At 40.3% G+C, this 21314-nt stretch overlaps 1 protein-coding gene across 1 annotated transcript in view; it reads right to left on the reverse strand.

The window, feature by feature from the left end:
* The window catches only part of tmtc2a (transmembrane O-mannosyltransferase targeting cadherins 2a), a 53819-nt gene that overhangs the window by 31993 nt on the left and 512 nt on the right, over positions 1–21314 (reverse strand). The window lies entirely within an intron of this gene.

Raw genomic sequence — 21314 nt, forward strand, 5'->3', positions numbered from 1 at the left:
GCAATAACAGCACACTGTCAAATCCAAACATGGCTAGATCCACCCCCACCCAGCACCCTTGAGTCCCCTGGCATGCCTTGGATCTCAATACTCTCTGGTGATAAATAATTTAAATATTCAAATCAGCGCCAACCGCTCATCTCCCCTCCCTGCCCGGCACTGGAGGATAAAATGAATGCAAGGGCCATGAGGGTTTGGGCATTGGTTGAAAGTAATGGTTGTGTGTGTTTGGAATAAATAGCTACATGCAAGGTATCTGTCTTTGTGTTTGTGAGTGTGCGAACGTGTGTGTGTGTGCGCACGTGTGTGTGTGCGCGTGTGTGTGTGTGTGTGACAGCAAAGGCTGCTCTGACGGCTTTATTGAGACCTGCCGCTGCAGCGGTGCAGATAGAGTGGTCTCCCGTAGTGATTGCTCTTACAGAGGGGAGTCTTTTGTATTCAGCCACCGTATGTGGGGCAGGCAGGCTGTGGAGCACTCTATTCACAATCCTCAAAGTACAGGACGGGCTTGGTCTTTTCAATTTTCTTCTTCTTTTTTTGTGGGGGGAGGTAAAGTTGGAGGGATTTCCATCAAATGCTGAAAGGAGACATTTTTAGGGTCCATTTGTAATGGGGTGAGGTCTTCTTTCACCTGCCACTTCTTTTAGTGAAGAGAAAATTGTCTGTCTCTGTGTTTGGGTGTGTGTCTTTTCAATATGCAAATGAAGCACTCCACCACCTCCTCAACAACAGTGATCTCACCACCAGTGATTTGCTTTTCCATGTGCTGTGGCTGCCTACAGACTCCCTCTTGGCCTCTTGTAGGGACTGTAGGCAAATATACATTCAAATATGCAAAATAAAAGGAACTGACTGATCTGTACACAGATTAGGTGAAGTAAAAGCCAATATTCATTATTATACCACATCACTCCCAAAGGAAGAGATGTGGAAAAAGAGAGAAAGGGGTTGTTCTGTTAAAGATGACCATGATTTAGTATGGTTGGAAAGGAAATCATTGCTGCTCCCGAAAATTCAGTCAAGGTGGAGCAGAATCTACCAGCAGATATTCCATCCCAGCTATCAAAAGAGTTGGCCCATGGAATAAAATACATAGATTTGTCCTCCTCTGTATTTTTTCATGTAACTGAGTGAAGGAGTATTTTCTACCAACAATAATGTTGATGTTAATCGGGTTATCAGCAGGTGTATGTACTGTATGTAAGCGGATACTTCTTTAGTTTTCTTACTGAAAATCATCTTAATATTAAAAGATGCTCTGTAGAGTTTTCTTGTACACAAAGTTGTGTTAACAGTAAAATGCATTGCATGTATGCTTAAGGTCAAACAAACATGTTAAATGCATTTTCTTTCTCATAAAACACGTGCAAAGCCAATTTTTTTTCTAAAAAAACGTAAATTGCTCATTTTTGATTGCTTGCTAGTATTCTTCTATACTGCCGTTGTGTGTCTGATTGCTATGTTTCTCTGCACGTTGGCACCAACAACGGTCAATCAGGAGAATATTACGAAAGCGGCGACAGGAATGAGCGTCACATCGCCAATGTTCCCCTAAATACATTGCTATACATACAGTTTGGCCACTAGTCGTTAAAAACGCCACATGGTGCCTTTTTTAGATAAATTAAACAAGTGTACGTTCACAAAGCTGAACACAGGTTATATGAATGTAAGTCCCAACTTACAAGCAGACCTACACATATGAACACAGTAATGTAAGCTATACAGGCTATCCCAAACAACTATTCCTAACCAATATCAATATTTACTATAAAAATGTAATCACACTGCATCCTATGAAAAGAGTTGTTTCTGTAATTGCATCCTTGTAAAGTTCAGTTTACAGTTTTCAGATATGCAAAACCACACACTGCACTGCATTACAGTACATTACTCTCTCCCACTCTCTGTTGCCTGACTCAATAATAGTGTGCTCTATTAAAGAACAGCAATATTAACTGCGTTGCAAAACAAAGCACTTGAGTCTGTTTTAAATATTTGGGCTCTCGTCCTGCCTGTCTGCAGCATGTGCACTGGCCGGCCTCCTCTGCTCTAATAAACATCTGCAGAATAAACTGCCTTCACTTAACGCAATCAGGACTGGCTGAAATACAACCATTTGTAGCAGAGTGCATCCTCCTGCTCCCGGCCCGCTGTAATGAGATGGATTAGCCAATCATCATGAAACCAGTACTCTTAACGGATACTGGGCTGGGCAATATTTAATGGATCATCACCTCTTTGTTCATTTTCCCTTTTTTCCTCTTTCATGTGCTGCAATTATGTCTTTCTTTCTTTACCAGCACCATTCTTTTATCTTGATTTCTAGTATTTATAAAGGTTATATCATTTCATCCATCCATCTCATTAACATAACCATTGCTTTCTTCCTTTCTGCTCTTTCATTATTTTTATCTGTCTTTCCTTAATAATGTAACTCATTCAGTCTGCTTTGGCATCCAGCCCTTTTCAGTGCCCCTTGTCTGGCCAAGATCTATTAAATTTCTATCTCCTTTATTAAGCTATCTGATTGCTAATTAAGCACACCAACAGAGAGCTGCGGCAGACAGGCCTGTTTAAACAATGCTAATCCTGGGCTGGCGCACCGCTGAAGTAAACACAGCACTGATGCTGCTAGCTTTCTGTGGGACTAAGAGGAACGCACATGATTAAGACCGTGAGACGAGAAATCCTCCGTGCTGAAAGGACCAAACAAATCCATATCACAGTGGGACTGTGGAAATTGTGTTGAGGTTAAAGGGCCATACACCTTAACTCCAGCATCCTCAGTTTGATTCCAAAGAACCTTTTGTTGCATATCATCCCTCAGTCAATTCAAGGGGCTTTGATTAGTCTCTCTCTCTCTCTCTCTCTCTCTCTCTCTCTCTCTCTCTCTCTCGCTACCCCAATGTTGGCTTTACTGTTACTATCAATACAATGTACAGCACAAATAGTAAGAAAACAATGAATCAAGTGAAGTCAGTTTCAAGCAAGATCACCAAACACTCTTTGGTTACAGCTTCTCAATGTGAGGATTTGCCAGTTTTCTATGTCTTATATCATATCTAAGTGAATATATTTAATGTTTGGACTGTTGGTCAGACCAAATAAGGCATTTGACAACTTCACCTTGGGCTTTAGAATTTTTTGATGGACATTCTTTGGCTATTTTGACATTGTCTAAACCAAAACGATGCAGAAGGAGACTAATTCAGTAACATAACGTATAACACGTCATTTAAAGCTATCCATCAGTAGATTCCCTCTAACCCTGCTAATCTGTAAATCCATTATGCTTTTAGTGACTTGTCATGATTAAGTCAATAACTAAATGTTTGATAATTTACTGACATTGATTTTAGACACCATTTTCTGACTTCTCAAAACGATTTGCATTGGAAAGAAAGAATCACATCCAGTACCAATTATTGATTTCATCGTCATCATTTAGATTCTGTCTCACAAGCCATAGGAGGGGGATAAGGGGTGGTGTATTAAAGAGGGATGGAGAGAGAGCCTGTGTGGGTGGAGGTCAGGGTCCAGATCACCTCTGCGTTAATCCAACTCTAACAGGATTAGAACGTGATCATACAGTGCATAGAATTTCTGAGACATGCACTGGGGATCGGGGTTAACAAGTAATCTGATTTAAAGGTTGTGTGTATATGCCTAAAAGGCTCCACACACACACACACAAACTCTGCTCATGTAGAATGACACAATATGTAATCTATATGTAATTTCATGTGGTGTTGGAGTTGGAAGGAAAACACTGTTCATGGCTTTGTTCCTAGTGAACGCCACAGCTGGTTGAGGATAAAAATCCCATAAATTTCAGCTCAATGGTCACTGCACTGGGGGTGCGTATTGTACAGCACCGCATGAGGCAACTGAACACATGGAGATGGCTATCTGATCTTTAAAAAAAAATAAAAAAATTGTATCCCGAATGTCCCTACCAATCCATCACAGTGCAAGCTTGAACGATCATGAGTAAAGCCGTTATGCTCACTGGCTGGGCCTGAGTGATTCATCCATTGGCTTATCATCAGCTGCTATAATCCGGCCAATATACAGCCACAGCATGGTGGCATGCAATGAGGTGGTGATGAAGATGGAAGAGTAAGATGAGCTCTGGCTTTATGAGTTCATGTCCTCATCAATATTCTTCCTACCTTTCTTCTCCTCACTAAATGTGATGCTGCAGACACATAATGCATACAGACATTAATCAAATATTTACTTTTTTATCAACTATGTGTATCTGTTTAGTTTGTATATCTGTAGGCTGAAAGGGTCAGGAAGTGAGCATTAAGGGTGTGTTCAAACATTGTACGCCAGCGGCACCACTGACAGAACAATAACCCGACCAGAAGTGGCAACGCTGCTTTCCCACGCCACACTGGCACGAATATGGAAGGAGAGGAAAAATGCATAAATGTCCAGATAGCATTCATTACACTCATACTCCCAGTGGCCTAGTTGTGAAAGATTTATGCTCAGCCTCGCAGAGGCTCTTCTCTTTACTTCTGCCGAAGACGAAATTTGACATTAATTTGACAGATTTTATGCCCAACTCAGATGCAATAATCTGTTTCTTTCCATCATTTGTAATGTACGGACAGTGATAAACTGCTGCTGAATGGTGTTCAACATAGCTGGGCACTGATGATATGAAAAAAGAGTTAAGCAACTTCCAAGATTTGTATCTTTTTATACATTTGTGAAAATAAATCTGAGACACAGAGGATACAACTTACTTTGTATTCAAGGCGCTAACCTACATTTTATCTCTTTTACTCAGTTCATTGGATCTATCTTTTCATTGATTAAAAATAGGCCATCCTGCAGCTCCCAACCTTTTTCCCAAGAGTGCAAAATAACCAGCCAGAAGTGTGATGAAATAAAAAGGCCCGTTAAATGATTTATTTTTAACTCTTCATGAAGACACTAGCATGAAAGCACTGAAAACTGCACAAAGCAGTCTATTTGAAACAGTGTATTTTTTTTCTAAACAGATGCAGCTAACACTGCAAAGGTTATTTTATTTGTTGCTCACAGATCCAAAGGCGACAATTAGCACACTAAGTAATACATTTTTGTGAATTTAATTGCCAAGATCAAGAACACACTTCTGGAGAATTACTCCTCATCCCTAAAGTCCAGCTGTTTTGGCAAGCCGAGCTCAACAGTCAACTCATTCCTGATTAAAATAAAGTCTCCTCCACATTCCCAGTCTGTCCAAGCAGCCAATCAGGAGAAACAGATTTCTTCCGGGGACTCTCGGCTTCAAAGAGGCTGCAACAGTCTGAGCTAAGCATCAGGAAGTTGTCTGTCTGTCCTCTGTCAGGTCAAGGGCTCGCTTTCATGTCCCCACGTGAAGTCAGTTTCCTGATTAGCAGAACAACAACTCTAAAATAGGCCAGGGTCAACTCATTGTACTTAGTGTAATGTGAATTAAATAGACCATGACTTAAAAATATATACTAATTGATAAATAACTAAAATGAATGCCAATTTTATGCTCCATAAAACTGTCTTACCCACAACCTCTGTTTCAGGATATTACTTTGAAAAGCCTCGGCTGAGAGCTGAGAGTGCCATGGGTAAATGGAGAGCGGTGACGCACAGCGCTGCATTTTAAGTTTCAGATCTCTAAACTTCCAAATATCATGACTGCTTCAAATAGATATTGTAGATCTAGAAATTAGGCCCAGTTATTTGATTTTGTTATACAGCCACTGACGACCAATCCCAAACCTAAATATGCAAAGCAACATTTGTACACATGTTGTACAATGATTTATCTTATATCTTAAGCAATCTAACTAATTGTTAGAAATGTTGTTAGAAATGTATCATTTTTAATGTATTATTTAATATGTTATTTGCTTTCTGGCCAAAAATTAGATGAGAAGACTGATACCACTCTCAGAGATGAGAGTGGTATTCATCTTCTCCTCTGACTCTCAGCAAGAAAACTATGCCTTTTAATGATGAGCAGTTCAATATTGTGTCTGATCAAGTGATATTAAACTTTAATAAATAAACACATTACATGTGTGGAAACAAGTCCACTGTCATTACATTATATTCCACAGAGACATTACTTAATCCGCTACATTTCTAACCAATCATCGAGAGTGCAACTCCTTCATCTATTTTTCAGCAGATTGATTGCCCAGTCTTTTCCTCCATCTAACTGATCGATTGATCGCTTCCTATTAGCTAGTTGCACATAATAGAGGGGATCTAACAACAATGCCACCACTGCCACCTCAGCTAAAAAGGAGGCCGAACCCACCGCAACGTCCCCTGAGTGATGGTGTCAATAAAAGGCTGTGATGAATCCTCTGCCCACACCAGGGGGAAGGCTATGGGAAATCAATGGTCAATAAAACTAAAGGTCTACTCTCCCCAGGGCATGAATATATCAAACACAGTGAAGGAAAAGACTGTGTTGGGATTTGAGGGGGTCAGAACTCACGCCTCAAAAAAAGCTGTGGAATTAATTGAGTTTTTATGCAACGAATGTGAAAACCTAATGTTTAACTGCAGATGCACAAGTCTTTTTTTGTCATTGCAGAAGAGCAGCTTGTTAAAGCAAGCTTCCAAGCAGAGCTGCAAGAAAGAGTATGTATGCTATAAAAAAAAGCAATATTTGTGAATGCAATCAAACTGAAAAACACTTTTTAAAAAGAAAGTGTTCATTTCAGTTCAACACCAAATAAAAGTTTCACACGTCCATGAACACCCCAGAGACCACCAGGAACATCTCTGGAAATACGGTTGTTTCTCCCTTATAAATGTGAAATGTATAGGTATTTAAAAAAAAAAAAAAGATTCTCACCCAATAAATATGCCATATGCCTACAGTATGGTACTGTGCCCATCAGCATTCACAGTGAGAAACACATTTAAATTAGCCAATACCAAGGAGCACTAGATGCAGAGACTTTCATAGGGTTTTGAAAATCATTGGCCTTACCACACATCCAGCACTTATCAGAGAAACAGGGGCCAACTTGTACACGCTCCATCCATCCCACCAGTGGGGCCAGAAAACAACCTCCAGCATGTTACAAAAACCAAATGAGCAGCCAATCAGTCTGTACAAATTCTGCATCCAGTATGGTCTCGGCGGCTGATTAGTGTCTGACTGTGGACGGGTAATTAGGGTGGCCTCCCTGCATCCACGGTGATAAATGTGACGCTTGATTAAAAAACGGATTGACTGCTATTCTCTGACTTTGCCAAACAATACATCAATCCCAGCCGTGTGTAGGCTGATGATATAATTTAAAATGCCAGACAGATGTTGCCCTATCTCAGCTCGCTGCTGCAGACACAACGTTGTTGCATCTAGGGGAATTTATGCAAAATTATGCTACTTTGCTGAGGTCCTAATTTGCTGCTTTTATAATCTTAACTATAATATGCAAACATGAATAACAGGGCTGTTAGCTTTCATTCAAAATTCCATCTACTATTTAAATGAGGAAAAATGTTATATTCAACCTTAGTCTATAGTGAGAATACATTTAAATTTCATGGACTCAATCCGGGAAATCTTTGCATTTATAAAATATATCCATAGTATACCTTATATATCCATAGTAGTACCTTTTTGTTACATTATGGAATTCTTGAGGCCACAATATATACTACATACTTTGCTCACGCAGATATTAGACACTTAAATAGAATAGATGATAGTAACATACAGTGTAATACACTTTATATAGTAAATAAAGAGTAATTTCAGACAGAGCCAAAGTTTGGGATTAGTCTATATGAGTTAGAATTAATTTAAACTAATTAAGTTTTACTTCTCATTTGGTCAAACTATAGTTTTTTGAAAAGTGTTTTTGTTCAGATAGTTTAAATATTACATCTCTAGAGGCATGGTTACTTCACTATCACCAGCACATGGTCATGTATTTTTTTAGCAGCAGGTACAACTCCAATTCCCTTTTCCCTCACCTCCTTAATTCATCTTACCTTCTGCTTTTATAATCAATTCCACTGGCCTAGTTCCAGAGAAGCGTTGGCACAGTGGCCTATAAAAACCGTGTACCTCCAGCCACCTACGCTCATGATTATGGAAGCCCCACTTCCACACTTGAATTAAAAGGGGGGGGGGGACTTGAACAGAGGACCAAAATGTTGCCTGGCATTGATTTCTCTCTACAAGGAATAGATGGGTCGTGAAGGGTCACGGCTCAAAAAAGACAGGCCCACTTTTCCCCTTAGTCCAGCTGTATAATTTGCATGCACATGACGCAGTCTAGTTGGTAAATATTCCTGACACACACATGTTCCAATTTACTCACACACTTGCCTAGCACCAGGTGTGGACTAGAGCTGCACAATTAATTGCAATTTTATTGAAATCGCATATCATTTGTTAAAGGCAAAATATGTGTCAAACCATTCGGAATTAAGTATTGTCGTGCTGCAGAGACGTCCAGTCCTACAAATCGGATCCTACAGACTAAGGAAACAAATACAGATACTAACAGAAAATCACACTATGATCATTTTATTACAATATTTTTCAATGACAATGAGAATAATGACACAAACATGATCATTCCATCCCATATCGTGAATCATATTGCCATCACAGTATTAGCCAAAATAACTGCAATTAGATGTTTTCTTTATGTGGTTGAGCCCTATTTTGGACACACTGCATCAACATTACCCACAAATACGCTCTCCAGAGTATTACAGGTCCACTATATTCATATATCTATTGTTTATATTTATATCAATAAAGATCTTGACAATGTCTAGCTGGGTCTACTGTCCGAGAAAGTTCCTTTTCTCTATTCTGCACCAACAATCTGTGTATCAGACCGTGAAAACCATTGGAACTTGAACTTTAGTGTTCCCCTGACACTTGTTCTGCTATAAAGTAGCCCACAGGAATAAAAAGTAAAGGGTACTATTGCAGATGGCTAATCAAATGTGGATATGAAGAATCCATTTTTTTGTGGTACATGGCCTTGAAGACCAAACTTTGGTTCAAACTTTGGCGTTCCTTTGAGAAAACAGGATCATTTTGACCTGCTGCGGAGATTAAAATGAGGACAACTTTAATTGCTGATGACAAATCACGATGCCAGTGGAGGATCCGAGTGTTGCAGAGCAGCCAAGTGAACAGCTGGAGAAACAAAGCAGCATTCTGTTTCTGCTCGAATGTCTTCTGTCTCTCATTAGAAAGAAAGAAATACTTTAAAGCTCCAGCAGAATTGGTTTGTGATTTGATCAAAAATTTAAATATGCAGCTATTTTGAGAATGTATAGGATTTGTGCCTTTAGGTTGAACGTAAGGAATGAGAACAAAAAACAAAACACTCCGCAGATTCAGGAACAGCGAGATTTCTCTCTGTTTTATCAGCTTTCAGTGGCCAGATTTACATGCAGCATTTGTGCTGGCCAACTATGCTGCACTAACATGCCGTACAGCACTGTATCCAATCCAGAATAGGCCCTCCTTTCTTCTGCCGTGACCAGTTGTCACATTCCAGCATTAGCCAGAGAGAAACTATAGCTATAGAGAGGTACCACAGGGGCCAACCCCAACCAAATCTGTCTTCTTTTCAAGGATCTGTGCTAATTATCTACGATCTTTTCAAATTCTGATCTGTGATCTGTTGAACACGGCTGGTACAACGAAACCATTTGCCTGAACTCGACTCTCACATTGGAACCAATGAAGTCAAACCCATCCATTTGACCCTTAACTTAGGTCAAAGCAAAAGTTGGCTAAAGTGGTTCAAAGGTACTTTAAATCAAGCCACGTTTTCAATCAGCTCTGAAACACCTTAGCAATACAAATTCTACCAGTAGTCCAAGGGCGAGCGCAGCAACAGAATCCAACAGAATCCAATGCAATAATAAAATATGTCGGAGGCAATTCCCTGCAGTAGGTTTAATATAATATTCAAGTTTTTTAAACAATCAGCAGGGGTTCCAAAATGTATGGCCCTGTTTAAAATGCTGCAGGAAACTCCATTATGAAACCATAAAACGCATTGTGTAACATCATAAAAGTACCATATTCCCCTCTGAGATGGACTAGAGGGACAGACATGATGTCATGCTACAACGTCATGACATTTGTATGGAAGACTGGGTTACAAGTGATGTCAGCCAACTTTTTCTTTTTGGTATTCAATATATAATTCACAGCTATAGAAAGCGCTGATGGAAAGAACACTTCCTCTGCATTTCCACAGTTAAAAAAGGACACAAGGCTACATGCTTAAAGGAAATGTTTAACTGCCATGTAGCTTAGCATAGCAAAGACTGGAAACAGTAGGAAACACACACACTTAGAGGTTAAAACTGGACAATATTATCTGTTTTGTGCAATAACACTGGCCTGAAATGTGTGCAATACTCAGCTGCTGCTATTATTATTATTATTATTATTATTATTACTTTTCACCATTACAACTCCTTAGTTATGTTAATTATGTAAATAATGTATCAAAATATTCCTTTAACTATGTAAATACCGTACATATCCACACCCCTTATATTTCTTTATTTATATTTCTACTCTGATATTTATACTATTTGTGCAACTGCAACACAGAGTTTTCCTTCGGGGATCAATAAAGTATTTCTGATTCTGATTCTGATTCTGAAACAGCTAGCCTGACTCTGTCTGAAGCTAACAAAATCAGACTACCCATATTTAAGAGATACTAATGGGAAGATTTTGTTACCTTTGGACAGAGCCAGGCTAGCACTTTCCCCTGGTTTTTAGTTCCTTTGTGCTAAGCTAGGTTAAACAACTACGGGTGGTTTCATTAGCAGACACGAGAGAGGTGTCAAACTTCTCATCTATCTGTCAGCAAGAAAGCAAATAAGCAGATTTCACAAAATGTCAAGCTTTTCCAACTTCCCTACTGCTAAACCAAAACAGTTGGTGTATTGTCACTCTATGAGGCCACCTCTGCTGAAAATAAAAAGAAAGCATGTGTCTCCATGTCTTGGTAGAATAGGATAAACATATTTCCTGTGTGCAACAGGGGTATCACATGGATTGTTCCTTGAGCTGATAAAGCTATCAGTGAATAGATGCTGCTGGTCATGGCATCTACTCACTGAAAAAAAACCCAGCTAGACCACAGAGTGTAGATTAAATCGTCGCTGTCAGCCACCTCAGTAATGGATTGGCTGGATGTGGTATCACGGTAATGAGCAAGTCTTGGTGGAAAAAAATGTGGATTTTGATGAAATGCACCCAGCGTGGTGGATGAGCTAGCACCGTCACACTCAGTGGTGACCTCTAATCTGTCTGCTCGCCATGTCTACAGAGCAGAGATACCAATCTACAACACGACAGCGCCCGTCAATGTTCCCTTAAGTCAATTCCACGTGAAAAATAATTTCTTGGATGCTGAATTTCGTTTAGGCGAGGTGCAACTAATCAAAGTATTGACAGAGTCCGAGCTCTCTGTTGTGGGTTTCTTATCAAAATGAAAGTGAAAATGCATCAAAGAGCTCATATACACTGGCCATGTACAAAAAGCAAAACATGCATAATTCAGTGCCCCTCAATACAATCCACCAGATTGAAATATGAAAATAATACAATGAAAGGGAAAAAAAAAACATGTTAAACTTAATGGTGTGGTAGATTTCCCCTAAAACACATCAAAAATGCATTAAAGTGTTGTCAGAGCTCATCATGAAACCACTATAACCATACAGCCTACCCCATAGCCAGTGATCCATGAATATCAAAAGGATGGTGAGAAAAGAATTACATTCTGTAGAAAGATAAATACGGTGGATGGTTTATCTCAGGCTGACAGAATGCGGGAAAACAGCAATTATCAAATGCAGATTTATCCCATTTATCAAGGAGGACTTCCACTGTGCAGTCAGGACCGCCATGTTTACTTAAACAGCGATTCGCCTTATCTCCAGCGAGCTCCGAGTACCTGAGACTGACTGTGCAAAAACGAGGAGTTCAGTCCCCCTCCGTGAGATGGGGGAGCTAACTAATAAGCAATGCTTAAACGGGCAGGCCATCAGAATGGGAAAATTGGCTTAAATGTTTCCTGACCCTGCCTAGATAATGAAGGAGGATAGTTAACTTGAAGGATGGTGCGCTTTATGGTTCTATACACAGAATAATGACCTTGCTACTGAGCCAAACCTGAGTGAATTGGTTTGTTTCGATTGGGCTGGAAATGGTATACCACAAAGCTGTATGGTGAAGCAGGAAGCTACAATTTCAATTCAAAGTCAAACAGCTTGGCATTAAGCCATGCAGATTCCCTGTTTTTGAACAAAACACTTTTTCAAACACGGTTGCCAATTCCTTTTTATTTTCAACTCTCTATAATATTCACTATCATCTCCTCATCACTCCAACAAATAGCCCTCTATTGTGCCACAATGACAGAACCATTAAACAACACAGCTGTACTTGGACCGCCACACTTCCTGTATCTGTATTAGCCGGTGAAGTTCTGGGTTTCTGGTCGCTTATCAAGAGGAAACAGGAAGAGGAGAAAGGCTATCTCCCTCCGCAGAATAAGTCATGAAATATGAACATACTATATCCCCATATATATGCATGTTTTACAGTATTAAAACTGTATGAGAGATTTTATACATGTACAAATGAAGATACAATCACAAATCACTGCATCTAAAATCCCTCACAACACTTTCACAATAACCTCCAAAAGGTATTTTTCTTTTGTGAAGTCTCCAATGCCATGCTACAAAGACATTAAAGGCAAACAAAATACCAGCTGTAGCACACTTGTGCAACAAAGCTTCTAGTATAATCACTTCACTACTCCTACGTCTCAATACCAAACACTATAACGGTTCCCTTGAGTAAAGGTAACAGGGCTGTCATCTGACCTCCCCAGAATCTTAACTCCCTCAAGCCTTCACACCATCTCTCTCAATCTCCCCCGCTCAGGTTTTTATGAGGTGAGAAGCACAAACCGATATTCCCCCACACAATGTTGGCCCTGTTCCGACCCAGAAAGCCAAGAAAGCCTTATGCATATTAGGATATTTTACAAGCGTAAGCTGGAGTAGCCATGCGTGAAAATGGAAAGAGAGTGTTTTGTGCAGTGTTCAGCTAGGGTTCAGCACCGAGGCTGCCAACCTAATGAATTTTTATTGGTTTTGTGAAGCTACTGGTACTCATATTATAATTAAGGAACAACAGTGTCAGTATCTTATGCTGAGTTTTAGCATAGCTTGCATAACTCATTTTTACCTCATCATAGTAAAGGTACATGTCAAACAAACAAACAAAATTCAGTTTTGCAATACAAAAAGATGTATTTCTTACATTATCTTCAGCAGCAATTTCTTGCAACTCAGCTAAATGCATGGGGCTTGGGGGGTGGGGGGGGGGGGATTATTGCTTCAGGTTATGATAACAGCAGGCGGCTTAAAATGTTAGTGCGGCTCATTTTCGACCAGCGGTTATGTGCACACTTTATGTGTATTCCAAAGTTCAAAGAATCCAACATACTGTAGCTTGCATGGAGGTCTTTATTTGCAACTGGAACTGAAAAATAGCCAAACTTTGTTGGTGGAAACCACCCAAATGGTGTAAAAGTAGCCCAAATTATCACAGCTCGCCCACAACTATTTTACCCACCCATTTAAATAAAAAACTAACACAATCTGTCAACCGGCTTCATCATCCTGATCATCAACTCCATCAAGTACTGGCTTCACCATCACCAGGGAAAGGCTGTCAGTGCACATGAAAAACACAAACCCCTCCACACGCACCAACAAACCATCTCGGTTTCCCAAAAACTAGCTGATGAAAGTCAAAGCTCACTTCGGAGTGCTTTTCACAGTCAGAACTGATACGAGCCATAGTGTAATATGAGTGCTTTGTCAAGTGCAGCGGGGGGGAAAAACACTTTTAATTTTCTGTTCTGACAGCTGATCTGGGCTACAGACAAAAAAAACTCTACAGTCACTGAAAGAGAATACTCAATGGCTATTGATTACAAAAGGTAAAAATGGGTAACTGGTTGCGATTCGTGTGATCCCCTGCTTGGGTTTGGTTTTGTATTACGCCACAACTGCTGTAAGTTGCTTTAGAAGTCCACCTTGTAGTTTAAAGAGAGAAAGCGGATGCCAGCATCTAAGTGTAATCTAACACCACAAAAAAAGAGCTTTGCTTACAAAGTGAGTTTATTGCGCTGCGAGAGAAATTCAACTCCATGCTGCTGAACCGTTATGAAGGCTTTCAGTTAGAGGAGAGCATGATGAACATGCATGCGGTTGGCCAGATAAGAAACTTGTGAGACTATGTTTTCACCTCTTTATGTATGGTTTTGTGGTTGTCATCCTCCCAAATCTAGCATGGGTGTTCCATGACAAATCTACGGCTTTGGCATGTATGTCTTGCAGGGCGCTGGCAACTAAGCCCGGTTGTCCGTGGAAACCAGTGTTTTGGGATCCACATATGGTGTGTATACAGGGAGGGTCGTGGGACTGAGGTTTGGCGGTCATGTATTAGCAGATGGGCGGATTGACTGTGGCCTGTGAAGCATAAGGGGTAGCCAAGGGTTAGCAGCAGCCTCAACCAGCACCGTGCATCCCTGGGACCCAATGGGAGGAGGTAAAACACCCAAACAAATGTAACCCATCTCTTCTCCAAGTCTGGGTAGTGATTACCAGAGGCAAGGGTGGGATCAAGTATTACAGTTATTAGGTCTGTCATGTATTCTTGACCTGCAGATAACTAAGGAATTAACCAAACTGTTATATAATTATATACGTAATAAAAAAAAATGTATGGACTTTCTTGGTCTTGGTACATGCTGCATCAATCTGGTGATCTTTCATTCCAAGGTGCCATCTTCAAAGTACTTTTTTATCTTTATTTTTAAATAACTTGAACCATTACTATCACAATGTCAAAAATTCATTTTCTGTCAAACAACTAATTGATTTAATCGCCCTAATAAAGATTGGTGCCATCTGTGTTGAACATATTTTTACATTCATTCCTACCAGCCTTTGAGTTTCCAAAAAAGTAATTACATGATGTACTTATTACTCAACAGTACTTTTGTTACTTGGCCAAGCTCCGGTAAAGTCAACACCTTCAAAGCCAAAACATTTACATCTGTATCTTTAATGCTTTAATGACTAATGGTATGTTCTATATTTAATTTACATGGCTATGCGGTTCCTCTCAGCTCTGTGAAGCATATCTATATATTATATATCATTATCCTTGCTGGGTTTTTAAATCCATACATACATGTATGGATGACTAGCCCACAATAGTACTGCCAGAATTAATCACATGGCTACACAAAACAAATGCAACTAATGTTAATCGCAATTAAGAACACACATAAAATCACTCAGAGTAACCTTGGGCAGCAGCCATTTTAAACTCTGACCCTTGGCTATGAAAATACTGTGATGTCAAAATGAAGGAGATTTAGTTTATTATGACAATATCTTTCATAAATGTTTTCTGATAAAAGTAAATCTGCTTTGTGCGCGCCTACCCTTTCGTTATGAGGAACAAGCCATGCAAGCTCTTCTGTTTGCCAGAAGACTGTTTTTCCTGCCCCTTTAAGGATTGCAAAAGCTGGAGCACATCCCAGCCGAAGAGGATAGGCTTTATTATTTCATCTTCTGTCTTCAGCACATGTACCGCCATTTCTTTGCTTAGACATAGAACCAAACACCATTATAAACCCAACAAGACAATTTAAGCCTTTGTTTGTGGTTTTAAAGCAGTTTCATCGCCATATCATCTGCAGAGTTGACCACTAAGTGCTTTCGTGACTTGAATCTGCAAGTAATCAAAATGCATTCCAATTGCTTAACTAATATCCCTCAAACACCAAATCTGAAGAGGCTACGGACTGCAAAAAAAAAATACATCAATAAGAAAACCTTTTGTTATGGCCAATAAGAAAAGAAAATGTACTACTGCTTACATTGGGATAGTTCATAAAATGGTGACATCTTTTATTCACAACCAAACCACACTTTTCTTGAGGTTTCTCCTTACGTATGAAAATCTGATTAAATGCCTCAAAACCATCTCAAATTACTTTTCAGAAACATTTTCTTCATCATTTTCACTCACCGCATTGTTCAATTCAATTCTCTCCTTACGGTGGTGTTACTCATTTCTAAAACGCTTAGAGTGAAAATTCCTCTTGACAGACACAAGCTTTTTCACCTCAACTGTATTCCTTACTGCACACAGTCAAAGAGATTTGTCCCACTCATTTCATTAGCCTATATCTTCCCTCAATATTTATCCGCTGAAAGCACATACTGTAACTTAAACAGCCTCAAAACAACTGGGGCATATGTTGTAGATAATTATTCCGATCGAGGCACAGAGATTCCTGGCAACAGTTACTACCGTGGGCTGAAAACCACAGTGAGCCTTGGGCGCGCCAACCCATAAGAGATAACAATTATGAGAAGATACTAAATAGAGAGAAAGCGGGGGTCCTTTTGATGAAACACAATCAAAGACATGCATGAATTGTGTCAACTGTTTCAAGCCAACAAATGTACGTCACCAAAAGACGTAGCTCATCGAGTGGCCGCTGAAGGCTGGCTCCAAAAGGGATTCAATCCCCATAGACCCCCATGTTAAAATGCCCAACGTTACAGCAGAATTAAATTGTTAATTAAATGTTTACAGCCTGGTACAAACATGGGTTTGGCCTCTATAACATGACAATTATGAGGGGGTTGAGATATTTTATAACTAATTATTATTAATAATAATAATCACTTTAATTTATATAGTGCTTTCACGGACTCAAAGTCGCTTAAATTAAATAAAGGCTTAAAGTTCTGCATATTTAGGGTGTTCCGCTTTGAGTGGCAGGTAGCTGACGTCACGGGAGGCAAGCACGACTCAAGGCTTAAGAACAAGCCCGAACCAGCTCCATCCACGCTCATTTTTTTGCATTAGCCGACACCAGACGACAACGGCCAGATGTGTCAGTTCGCAGCCCACCTTGAGCTTAATTTTGGCCCTGTATAAACATATGGGCGACATCGTGGAGTCCATATTTTATATGAGCTGTGTTTACAACCCTTTTACGACGCATAAACTTAGGTTTAGAGCAGGGATAATGATTTATAATATATAGATATGCTTCACAGAGCTGAGAGGAACCACATAGCCATGTGAATTAAATATAGAACCTACAATTAGTCATAAAAGCATTAAAGATACAGATGTAAATGTTTTTTGGCTTTGGAGGTGTTGACCTTACCAAGCGTGGCCAAGTAGTCAGAGTAATGTTGAGTAATAAGTACATCATGTAATTACTTTTTCAATTATTTATATGTAGCCTAAGTACAAAATAATTATATTTCTCAAATAACTTGTCTGACAGTGGTGGTCATGTTACTATAATTTAAAATGGCACAATAGATCTAAAGTTAGTGGTCAAGGCAAAGAACCAACCAGAAACACTAATAAAAACTGCTTGATTTAATTTACTGCTTCTCTTATCTCAGTTGATACAAGCACATGGACATTCCTGACAAAACAATGCTCCTTATTTACTGAACATGGTTCCACAATCCAGATACGTCCTACGTATAGATTCATGCATGGAACAACTGACAGTTACATGAAGGACAAAAAGAAGGAAGCAAGAACAGTTATTTCCATGTTTTTTGTTTTATGCTCTCTGGAGGAAGATATTGTTCATGTTTATAGGTGATCCAGGGGGTTAAAATATGTGTGCACCATCCATAAAGGCGAATCATTAGCACTTCAACTCAAAGCACTATGGTTTGAACTAAGATGAAAGGGCAATCCCATATTGATGCATTTGTCGGTCAACCTCAAAAACCAAGCTAGAAAAGTAACAGATGTTGCAACCAACAGACTCTGTGTCATTGTGGTCCTTCTCTCCAGTTACTACTCTGTAGCATTTGTGTGGCATGTTTAATTGTTTAAACCCTTACTTGGGATGAACATTTTCAGTTTTAACGGTGAGGAAATTTCAAAAAACTGAAAATTATAGAGGGGACTGTGCCAGTCAGTGACATTTTAACCTCACTAAAATCCTCCAAACCCAGGCCCTTTGCCCAAACATTAAATTGTTTTTCTCTTTTGAAACAACTGGGGAAGATGTTTTCACTTCAATCCCCTGAGAGACCATGATGCATTTAGCACGCAGAGGGAACTGTGACGTGATTGGGGTCACAGATCTTATGGGATGCACGACTCTGAATGCTGAAAGCCACTTAGGATGCATTTCATTTAACAATATCACTTCCATTATCTCTTGTCCTTCCTGCACTCTTGGCGTCTGCATAATGTCCAAGTAGTCCTAGTAGAGACATCCATTACTGGGTCGATTCATCAAAAGGTGTTGTTAAAAACCAATATCATTGAAATGTCGGCATCAGCCGGGGCCTCATTTGTTATCCTGTCAAAACCCTTGATGATGAGTATTCAAAGGAGAGTCCAGACATTATGGTAAATATATTTTCCAATCTATGACCGCAACTCTAAAGCAATCAATCTAAAACTGTAAAAATATGAATATATCAGCACTTTGAATAGCGCGTTCTCAAATCATGATAAATTCTACCCAACCTGAGAAACTGTAAATCAGCAGATTATGTCTTGATTGTTTCTCCGAATCAAAAATGCGCCTTGCTCAAGTCCTCTTCCAGCTCCCATAAAACAAAGTCATTTCACACACAGAGGCTTTTCATTGGGATTACTACTGGCCAAGAGAGCGCTCGGCTGGGCCCTGAGCGGTGCCCGGAAAAAAACCACTCTGACATGATTGAAAAAGCAGAGACTGACCAGAACATCCCCACAAGTTGGAGTGCCTAGAACTATCTGCTCCGCCATCTTGTCTCCGATGTTAAGAACCGCACGTGACAGGAATTTGATTACAGGGTGAAAGGTCAGATGAGACTGTCTCGGCTCCCAAGAACACAGCTTAAAAAAAAAATAAAAAAAAATGTAGAAGAACAAATTTGTCTTCAACCAAGACAATCTTTTCAAACAATCCCAGACCAGAATGATTAGTGCAATGCCCCTCCACTTCAATCTTTCTCTTGCTGTAACCTTTCGCTCATAACTCTCCCGCTTGTCCCAGAGGGAAAAGACCGGGAGCACATGACTCTTGACCCCGAGAGAGGACGCCGTTTGATGAACGACCGGGGAAGGTCAGACCTCTGATTGGTATTCAACCTCTTCCATCTGAGATCTCTGAACCAAAACGCCAGAGTGTGTCCCCAAGAGCCTAAATTACCATGGTGACATTGATAGATACGCAGCATCGGGCGGACACTGAACTTTCACTGAGGGGATGGAGTGCGAGCGTAGGCCGAAGCGGGCAGGCCAGCGCAGCGGGTAATCTGTCACCAAGGGGCTATTTGACAACCTCTAGGTGTCACGGTCACACGCACAGACGAGGCTGATAGATGAATGACCCCGCTGGCCGCTTTTTACAGGGATACTTGGCAAGGTGTGATGGAACTGGAGACGGCACACGGAGCTCATTTCTCCCACCACGCTATGTTTCTTTACTGCGTCTCCTCCTCCTTTTTTTTTTTTTTTTTACCTCCACACACACTCTGTCATGCTCACGCGTAACACACAGAGGGGTCACTGATGGTGCTGAAAAGTAAAGTGGGAGGATCTTTGACCTTTGAGGGGTGTCTGGAGATCCTTACCCGACAGCAACCACGGACGGAGCTCAGGACGAATAAGGGAGGCGACCTGTCCACTGTTCATTCTTAGTCTCCACAGAGAGATCTACCACATACCTTGCATATTCCAGTTTTCAACCTGTGATTTAGTACTTGATAATGAAAGATGAATTCATATCAGTTTTGACAGAACTCTTGCTGGAGCCAAAACCCCCATTATGCCCATATATAGTGTTTCAGAGTCAATGAAGAACTACCTGTCCAGTTTCCTCTTTTTTAAAAGGGGACCAGCTGTGAATTCTTACATGAAGGGTGATTATTCTCACAAGCACAGATGTATGGCAGCCACACTCACCTAGCAAACATGGTTTGTGGATGTGAAACCCAACAGGCTGGTTTAGCCATATAGATTAGTCTATATCATTATTTCCTAACCCTTTTGGCTCAGTGACAACTCGTCACAGTTTACACGCCCTCAGCGTGGAGGGTCATGAGTCACGAGCTGCAGCCTGACCAAATATTGATTGTTTGATTTGAATGATGTCCAGAGGCCCAGACAGACGAGGCCGACAATTAGAGAAAAATCAGCCAATAGGCTAAACATTACTTTGTGTGAGAAATGTGCATGTTATAAGGCCAAAACGATTAGATTCATTCTTTTTCTCTGTCACATCATTGTTAACTGAGTGTCTTTGGGATTTCAACTGTTGGTCAGACAAAACAAAAATAACTGAAGTCACATTGTACACCAGATGACATCGTTGCTGTTTTCTGACATATTATGGATGACTATTCGATCAAAGGATAAAATAATCAGATTATACTGATTTGATAATTGATGATGAAAATAATTGGGACTCCAGAGGGTCCTGACCCCCCCCCCCAGGTTTGAAACTACAGGTCTATGATAAGCCTACTGATGTAACTAAACAGTATTTTTTTTTTGTAAGATACATAAACACGTTTACCTGGAACTAAAACAGCTTGTTAGTGAAAGTTTTCTGATGCCGACCCCCTTCCCCTTTACCTCTACGGTAGCCTCCATCAGGAGTTTTCTCCGCAGCAGCATGACAGTGTCGACATGTTTAGTCAGCTGTTTGCTAAATGAAACTCCCGGTTTAAATTAGCTTGAGATCCCTCGGGATGCGGGGCGTTGTTACAACACGCACGAGTGCTTCATCATCAACACAAAGAGCATCTGAACCATGTGCGTGTGCGCAGGCGAGGGGACTCCACAACGTGTAGAATGTCCCCACTTCTGCTGTTGGTTAGGCTACTGGACGCGGACCATGTGATGGATCTCATTTTAAAAGTATCAAGGCCATGAATACTAATTTTAAATCTTTGAAGTTTGGCACACAACATTAGGGACTAGACATAGGCTACAATTAAGACAGCATCATAAACCCAATGCGCAGCAGTCTAAGTAATAGGAATACACCACTGCAGGGAGATTGTGGTCACTACCATTTCACGGCGCATGGTTCAGTAGACTACGTTTCCCTTCATACTCGCTGTTTTTGTGTCTTTAAGTACAGCCGAAGAATGAGCAGGGATTTATTACAGGCTAAGGACAAAAGCGTGCACTCAAACCGTGCGGGCAGGCGCAACGA

The sequence above is a fragment of the Etheostoma spectabile genome, chromosome 23 (genome assembly GCF_008692095.1).
Source record: "Etheostoma spectabile isolate EspeVRDwgs_2016 chromosome 23, UIUC_Espe_1.0, whole genome shotgun sequence".
In the NCBI taxonomy this organism is placed as follows: domain Eukaryota; kingdom Metazoa; phylum Chordata; class Actinopteri; order Perciformes; family Percidae; genus Etheostoma; species Etheostoma spectabile.